Raw genomic sequence first — 9449 nt, 5'->3', positions numbered from 1 at the left:
AGAACTCAGGAGATGAAGGAATCTAGGACTGAATTTTGCAACTTGCCACAATCGACAAGGGGGAGAAGCCCATTTCTAGAGGTGGTTTTGAAAGAACATTTTTGCAATTCTGCTCTATTTCTACACATAAAGAGTCTGTGTATTCCAAGGTGGGGCTTTCTTATAATCACTTTGTACCATGTCCTGTCACTTGGAGAAGGAGAAGACCTTTCCTTAGGGGCTGTCTGTGGTGTGGAACAGAGAGCGGGCCAGGACCCGGGTGCTGTGCTGCGGCAGTTGTCCTCAGAGACAGGTGCATCATGGGATACAGCGACTAAACTTCCATCCTATAGGAGGTGTGTGGGACTTTCCTTGACATTACATTGGTTCATATGATTAAATCCCTCTCGTGTTAGTTAAATCACCAGTGCGTGGAGGTTGTAACTTTAACTGTGGTCTCTCTAACAGATTCCTTATGAAAGATAATGGTTTCTGGTTTGATGACAAATGTGTTGCATGCCATTATCTCCTGCTTGTCTTTCTTATACAATTAAAAGTGTCACTTGAGAATTGTATTTTAGTTATTTCTACTTCTTATTTATAACACTGCCTAAAATCAGAATGCTTATTTGTTTTAGGTTTATTGCTATTAAACCTTTCTTTAACTTGAGGGAGGAAGATGGCACCATGAATTGTACTCTATAAAAAAATTCATTAACAGACTGTGGAATATATATGTGGAAGGTGAGGAGAGAGGTAAGCAGACATTCTTCGATCTCCTTTTGAGTTTGTAGGTATTCTGAATGGTTTGATAACTATCTAGCTGAATTCCTGGGACCAGACGAAATTTAGGTCTCCTACTCCTCCGCCATCTTGCTCCTTCCTCTGTAAGCAGACATTCTTGTGTTCACCTTTCCTTCCCTCCTAAACTCCAGACCAGCAATAGGTTTCATTTCTCTACCTCCAAACGGGTCTGAAATCCTCCCATTTCCCTCTAACTACTCATCCCAGGCTAAGCCACCCTCAGTGCACACCGGGGCTACCGTGCTAGTGCTATCAACATCTCCTACGCTTCCATTTTGTGTCCTTCAAACCTCGTCTCCACCTGGAAACCAGGGTGATCTTTGAAAGCATAAATCTGTCACGGTGCTGCTCACCCTTTGACTGAACTCCAAAGCCAGCCTGTGAAGTTCCAGACCAGCTCATCTGTTCCCATGGCCCCATCCTCTCACCCAACACACTCCAGGCAAACTGCTCTCATTTTGGGGTCTTCGAACAGGCTGAAGACCCCTCTGTCTCAGGGTCTTCCCATACATTGCTCCTTCTGCCTGGAACACAATGCTCTCATCACCACTCCCTGCCAGCATGCTCACACACACACGCACAAACACACACACTCTCACGCACAGACTCAGATGGCACATGCACAGCTGGGTCCTGGGCATCCTGCAGGTCTTGGCTTCAATGTCTCCCTTTCAAAGAAGCCTCCCAAGGCCCCCATGTCTGTTTTCCCTCTTGTCATTCTTTACCACTTCATTTTGTTCCTTTATCATATAACACCCTGATAGTTCTGCTGTGAATCTGCCTTATTCACTTACCTCTTCCTGCCCATTTTCTCCACAAGGTAGGCTTTGAGTCAGTGTTTTTCTTCAGTGCATACTGTGTTCTCAGCACATGCCTGACAAAGAATAAGCACTAAATATTTGTTGAATGGATAAATGAATAATGAACGTAGAAGGCAGGGAGAGGGAAAGGAGGAAATTGAGAACAAGTGGGTTTCCCCCCTCATGATTTTAAAGTTGGAAGAAGCTCTCAAATTTCAGAAGAATTGTAGAGAATGCAGTGGGTAAATAGTTATTATATAAAACTATCTACTTGGGTCATTGCATGTAATTTGTCTAGAAATTTTATACTAAGCCCTGTGGTTTTTCTTTTTTAAGATTTATTTATTTATTTGAGAGAGAGAGAGTGCATGAGTGGGGGGAGGGAGAGAGAATCTGAAGCAGACCTCCTGCTGAGCGTGGAACTCAACACCAGGCTGCATCCCATGACCCTGAGATCATGACCTGAGCCAGAACCAAGAGTCAGATGCTCAGCCAACTGAACCACCCACATGCTCCAAGAACTTTTACAGATGGAATTATGACACAATAAAAACACTTTCCTCTAATTGTGAAAGAAAAGAAAGGAACTTAGAAAATGATTATTCTAGGTAAATCTCTAGTATTTTTTGTATCTCTAATAAGATATCAAGTCTGTATTATTATTCTTTGTGGCTTTCAAGACAGTCTGTGGTTTCCTGTGCTAGTAAATGTTATTTCTCATGGTGGTCCAACTGTGCACCCTTAACTACATTTATTTATGAATTTTTGAGTGCCTACTATGTTCTAATACTATCCAGACTTTGGACTAATTTCCATATTTTTCCTTTGTTTATGTTACTTTTCCACACTGGGAAATTAGTTCCTATTATTTTTTTCTACTCACCCTTCAAAATCTAGCTCTGTCCCACTTTCTTCGGAAAGCCACTCCTATTTTAACTCAAGGGTGATTCCTCTATATTTGAAACTCCTGTTGCATTCATGGTTTTATAATGGCCATTTATGGATTAAAATTTATTTATATATGGTATTTTTCCCTCCACAGACAACAGCATTTGGGGGCTGGAGTACGTCTACTACCTCTCATGTATACATCATTCTGCCCAGGTGGGCACACAGTATGTGCTCATTAATTATCAGGGGATTTATTAATTGACATAATTGCTGCTGTGAGTACATGGAGAGCATGCACACATAGGCTTATTTGCTGTGGTTGTGAACGAATGGAAACCAAGATATTATCCATAAATGTATGAGCCAACAGGGGTTGGTCAATAATGAAAGCTGAGACAAAAGAGAGCTCCCCCACCCCAGGTCAATGCTGTGACATCCAAATACCACCCAGGGAAGAGGAGACTTCATTTGTAATAAATTGACATTATGGCTTCACTGGCAGAGATATTCCTGTAGCTGGTGAGAGGGTCTTGACGCACCTTTCACCGGGAGATGCCTTTTAAGATCATCTCACTCCTGTGTTCTGCTTCCATGCTCTCCATGAAACCCTCTAATAACTTGGCTTCCCATATGCTCACTTCTCATTATATAATAATAAATAGGCATTTGGTCTCTGTGAACTTGATTAAGGCAAGTTTGCCTCTAAGGGGTGACAGAGCTAATTCCAACGTATTCAGTAAAATCAGGTTTCTTAACCTTCAAGCCGGATACCAGACCCTGGGGTGTGTGAATTCATCAAGGTAAATGTAACCTTGCGGGAACTTTCTGAGCTGCCAGCCATAACATTTGAAACATGAAAAAATGTCTCTGTATAGTAATTTAATGTGCATCTTGTAATATTTTATTTGAATATAGGAAGGAGCATTCATTCCTTTGCACAGCCTGGCAGCAGTGGAGAAATCCTAATTGAGACTCCTTTCTAGGGGAGAGAGGGCAGTGTGTGTGTGTGTGTGTGTGTGTGTGTATGTGTGCAAATTCTCCTACTTGTGCTACTATCTCCTGCTCTTTTTCTTTTAGGTCCGTTTTCCTGAGCTGCAAAATTTCCTTAAAGAGGAAAGTGGGAAGAACAAACAGATCCTCAATCCATGATGCATTTAGGCTTCTGTAGAATTCCCAAAGGTCAACTTATATTCATACAAGAATATGTCATCTATTCTTGAAATTCAGAAATAATTTTTAAAATTACTTAGACTAATTTTCCTGGGACAAAGTTATTAGCACACATATTAGGAGCATAAGGTGGCTCTGATAGATGAATTGCAGTCAACATTAGCAAAAAAGATTCTACAGCTGTCATTTCTTGAATAATTCTTTGCCCTTACTTCTATTGCTGCCACCCAACCAAATCCAGTACAGGGAGGAGCCTCAGCAGAAGCTCCAGAAAGTACATATTCGAGAACTATTATGGTGTATTGGACAAAAACTAAAGTGAGATTGGTAGTGATTTGCTTCTTTAGTTTTGTAAGGAATTTTTGAAAGAAGCATACATTTTACCATCACGTATGCTGTTTAACTTTCTTCTCGATTTAGAGAAGAAATTTTATAGTATCAGTGATACTCCTTTTCCTTACTGAATTAAAAAAGCTAGAATTCAAAACCCCACATTCAACAAAAACAGAATGATTGTCTCATTAAATAATTGGTGAGAAACTTCTGTTTCCAAGAAACAGGGTACTTCAGATGCCAGTCTATCTAAAGAGAGATCAGTGATTCTGAAACATTTAACCTATCAATATGTTTTCCTGTGTCTCTGTGAGTTGGTAATATGGTTGAGAAATAATTGTCATGTCCTATTGCATAGTATTATTTCAATAATCTCTGAGAATGAGATATTAATTTTTAAAAAGATTTTATTTATTTATTTATTTGAGAGAGAGAGCACAAGCATGAGCAGGGGGAGGGGCAGAGAAACAAGCAGACTCCCTGCCGAGCATGGAGCGCTGTTCAGGGCTTGATCCCAGGACCCTGAGATCATGATCTAAGCTGAAATCAAGAGTTGGCCACTCAACCAACTGAGCCACCCAGGCACACTGGGATACTAAATTTTTTAGATCAAAATTAATTTAAATACACTTGAATTTTAAGAAGATATATAGGGTATGAAGAAAGAAAGGTGTGGGTGAGTCCTGCCACCAGAGGAGTACAAATCATATCAAAGCCCATGCTTTTATTTGCAGTGTTGGCCATCTTATACTATTTCTGTTTATGTGTTATTTCATGTAAGCATAAGAATAACTATAAACATAAATAACTGTTCCTTAGATAAGCAAAGAACATACATTAAGGTGCTTAAAATATCTTTGAGTAGCCTCTGTGATGAGGCAGAGTGAGCCAAGTGAGGAGCAAGAGCTTCTGATGAGTGTGGAGTTTCATGGACAAAGGGCAGGCATCTTTGGCAAGGCGTGAAGTGGCTTTCCAGAGGTCAGAGATTTGGATTTCTCCAGTAGATAGTCTTCAAGTTGTTGAAAATACAGGTAAGTAAACCAACTTATTCTGAAAAGAAAGTATGAACATAAAAAATATTTTTAGGGAGATACTATTAAATCTTGAGAGAGAAACAGCAAAGGTCTAATATTTGTTATTTCTTCTCAAAAGGAAGGTTAAAATGGCCTAATTTTGAGTCACCATTGGGTGAGTACAAGCGCAAGACAGGTTGTGTGAGGCCCCTGCTCTGCAAAGGGTGTGAGAGGTGGAAGGTGACATGAAGTGAGGCAAATTGAGGGAGGTCACGTGGGCCAGCCCAGGGACTGTTGTGAATGGGGAGAGTGAATGGTTAAAATAATCATGTCCAGATTTGATCTGTACCAATGTTGGTCTCTAAAAAGATCTGATCCTGGCATGGGATATGACAGTGGGTGCTCCGGGGACTTGGGAAGAGTCAGTTGTGTGTGTGTGTATCAGCATGGGACGGATCCATACAATTATTAGGATTCCTGCCCAAGGAGTAAATGTGAGAGGACTCAATGGCTCTACAGGAACCCAGGGTCAAAGTCAAGCTGACTGGAGTTTGGGATAAGCTGCCCTAAGAATTTAGGCAGAACCCTTGTCTGATGGAGTTGGACAAAGAGCAAAGTTACCTGGTGGCCAATGTGCAATGCGCAGACAGATGACCCATGCTCATCCCAGGCTCCTGGGGTGCTGCATTCAGGAGCAGTGAGAGTAGTTTCAGATGACACCAGCTGGTAGATCAAAGCCTACTGATTTCCAAGCCACTTTTGTTAAAACTGATTTAGAAATTTGATGACCGAATGAGGGGAGGGGTTAAACTGGCACAGGGTCCAGAGTGGGCAAGAATAAATATTGAATATAACAGATTCCTTCTACTCTGATCAAGAAACCAAATATCAAAGCTAATCATCTGACACCTAAGAAAGTATATATGTTAAGACAAGTTGAGACAAGGTTGTTTTGTTTTGTGTTTTTGAGCTTGAAGACTTTGCTCTGCAGAATCTGTCTTCACAATGGCAGACCGGGCATCAAGCTCTGAAGTAATCAAGGAGGTGTATGCAAAACAAGAGAGTGACCTAAGTCCCTGTATTTGATGCTTTCCTTGTGACAGAGCTTAACAGACAGTGTGCTTCCTATGAAATGTTTTGTTCCAAACAGAAATACCCAGCTTGATAACTTACCCCAATCACTTGACTTGGCTCTGAACAAAATTGTGTGTATACAACCTAGAAGTTATCTGCCATCATCCTAGCCTTTGAAACGCAAATAAAATAGATTTGTCTCCACTCCCCAAGTCCTTAGACATCCAGTCTCCTTGAAATCTTTTTGAGTCTTTTGAAGTCTTTTGTTATGTTTTGTTTCTGTTTTTTGTTTGTTTGTTTCTTTTGAGGACGAAGAAGGAGGAAGTTATTTTATATGGTGTCTACTGGGTCTGAGCTTTACTTCCCCGAACTATTTCAGCCTCTGAATGATCATGCCATATTTTGCATGCTCTTTTTGTTCAGCCTTATGCACACATCACTCTCATTCCATCTCTCTAAACTACAACAAATACAAAACTATAATAGGCAGCACAATTTTAATGACTTTTTATAGCAATGAGGGTGGTTGTATTTATTTTACACTGCTACCTCTAGACATATTAGGATAGATTATTAGCCCTCATCTTAGAAGTCTCCATGCATTTTGTCACCAAGAATTTCTCCCTGACCAGTTTCTCTAGCTTCCAACATTTCACCATGTTCCTCAGTGCTGTCTCTTTTCCCTCATCTCCCCCCACTCCTCCCTTTCCTCTCTAAATTCCTACTAATTTTTTTTATTCAGAGATTAGCTTTCTCTGTGTTTTGCTGATTCCTTCTAAAATAGTGCTTTTCAACTTGCAGGTTGTGACCAGTTAGCAGGCTGAGAAATTCATTCCATAAGTTGAAACAAGCATTTTAAGAAAACAAAATAGAATCAAAGAGAACATATCCAAGTGCCTTGCCCATGGTAAAGTGGAATTTTGCTGTAGATTCCATCATGTTGTGAAACATGTTTAATTCCACTGTGGTAGGCCACGCAGTACCATTTTCTGTCCACCCACAAGTGTTCTATCAAGGTATTTTCCTCAGCAAATGACAATTTTTTCTGCTATATATGTTCTTAAAAATCAAATAAACTGCTCATGGAAAGTTGTGCGCCATCATTGCTGCTGTCAAAAAAAATGTGGCACCAAAGCCTTGAAAAGCTTTCCAGGGGGGAAGTTTCAAAAATTTTTGCAAGGCAGAAGCAAAGCCTCCTGTGATGACACCTTTCTTGGCAACAGTCCTTATTTAGATGTATGCTGAGCTTTGTTTAGGGAAAAATCCGGACCAATCATCACTATTCATACTATTTCTTTGTTGCTAAGCACATTTAAGAGGGAGTGAAGCATATGGTCAAGGGGACCAAGGGGGATGACCTAACTCTTCCCATTCAGGGGTTCCTCACCTAGGTACTGCTGTCGGTACTGACCGACCTGTACCTGCCATGTCAGGGTGCTGAGAAAAAGTGTGTGTGTGTTTGCATTGGAGTGGCAAAGTGGGTGATGGGTAATTAGGACAAAAGATACCTGTTCTATAAGCAACAAAAACTGAGATAAGTGATTTTTTTTTTCTCTCTTTTGATCATAGACCAAGAATTTTCATGTAAAAGAATGACATCTTGGGAATGGTAGCTCTGTCTGCCATCAATTTTTAGAAGATCAATATCCCTAGAATTCACAAAATTTATTTCCCCAAAAACTAAAACTTTCTTCAAACAAATTCACAAAAGTAATTGGAGAATAATTCATAAAGTACACATAGGTGTCACAGAAAGAAGTCTTTATCTATGGCAATGATGGAAACATTCGGTTTTTCCTGGCTGAGTGGGACTACATGATTGACTGGCCCTGGACACTCCAGGGCAAGGAAACATGACTCTCAGACTCCTGGTGCTTTAAAATTTCTTTATGTTCCAATCTAGTGTTCTGATACACAGGGAAAACCAGTTCTTTGTAGCTCTATTTCTCTTGGGGGCAGGGGTACTTTGTTGTAGAAGAGGTAAATTATTACATATGACATTCTTTTAGAAGATTATTTCTCAACCATAAAGTATTCAGAACTATTTGTAAAGCCTATCGATAGACTGATACCAGTACTGCATTTATATTAAAATCCATGATGCTAAGGAAGGGGAACTTTGACCAAGATGGATCATAAAGCTTCAGAGCCTAGCCCATTCATTGTCTATCCGTGGTTATTTTCAGTTCACTGACCAAAAATCTTTATGAAAATTTGATTACAAACAGTTACTGTCTATAACCAACTCCATTTATAGTAAATGCTATTTTAATACATAACAATATACGTGTCTACTTTAGACAGATGATATGGAATTTTCAGTGTCAGCAGCAACAATGAAGCTATTTTTCACTTACTAGAATGCAAGGCAGCACTTATTCCTTTTTATTTTTCTTGAAAGAGTACCATATGTCATTTTTCTCTCTGAGGAAATTGGTGTTGTTACTGGAGCACGCTTGGTCATTTTATGAGGCTACAACGAGTAAGTTGTATATCATCTGCCCTACATTGAAATTTAATCCATCATTAAGAAATAATGGTTTTCACTTCGGTTAAAATGTAGGAGAACATGTTAATCAACTGGAATCCTTATACATTGCTAGGGGATTCTAAAATGGTACAACCACTTTGGAAAGAGTGTGTTTCTTATAAAATTAAATAAACATCTACCCTATAACCTATCAATTCTCCTCCTAGGTAATTTCCCAAGGGATGTGAAATATATATGTAGAAAAAGATTTTTACAAGAATATTTATTTCTGCCTTATTCTTTTCTTTCTTAATTTTTTTTTTTAAGTCAAGGCGATTTGGTGCTGACTGGCTGTGTGTTTTGTTGGGCTCTTAAATCTATCCTTTCTGGCAGCACAAGAACTAGGATGCTGGACCTTGGATGGGGGCCAAGTGGAGAGCTGGGGGGAGAGAGGAGTTTCAGAGTTTGGGTGCCAGAGAAGATCTAATATGCTTAGCATTGGGTTACTCACATTATTATGGTATAGCTGGGGCTGTCCTGAAAGTGGCACACCAGAAGATGATTTAAAATATTTAGTGAGCTCTTCCTTATCTTGCTGAATGCTCCTTGCTCTTATCCATATATTTATCGCATCACCTATCACTAGGAGGTGTGATGGTAACCCAGACTTCTGAGAGAATATGCAGCTATGCTCTAATCCTGGTAGGGAGTATAAAATTTTTATTGAAATATGTGGATAGTTTGAAACTGTTTTATAAACAGGAGGAGAAGAGCTTTTGGCTTTCTGTGCTTTGGCCAGTACTCATGTAATTGGAATCCTGCATGTGAGAGAGAAAAAAGGTCAGGCAAATCCTACGGTAGGAAGAATGATGTAAGCAAAGGTGGAGTCTGGGTAAATCTATTTTATTCTTAATA

General features: G+C 39.8%; 1 long non-coding RNA gene across 1 annotated transcript; it reads left to right on the top strand.

The window, feature by feature from the left end:
• The first annotated feature begins 709 nt into the window (after positions 1-709).
• On the top strand, positions 710-4311 carry LOC116645622. Its single transcript, XR_004301981.1, has 3 exons — positions 710-735; positions 2626-2687; positions 3552-4311. It is a non-coding gene; the product is annotated as an uncharacterized LOC116645622 (long non-coding RNA).
• Positions 4312-9449: the final 5138 nt, after the last annotated feature.

The sequence above is a fragment of the Phoca vitulina genome, unplaced genomic scaffold, assembly GCF_004348235.1.
Source record: "Phoca vitulina isolate PV1807 unplaced genomic scaffold, GSC_HSeal_1.0 scaffold33, whole genome shotgun sequence".
NCBI lineage: Eukaryota > Metazoa > Chordata > Mammalia > Carnivora > Phocidae > Phoca > Phoca vitulina.
Note: the sequence above shows the minus strand (reverse complement) of the source record. Positions and strands in the feature narration are given on the sequence as shown.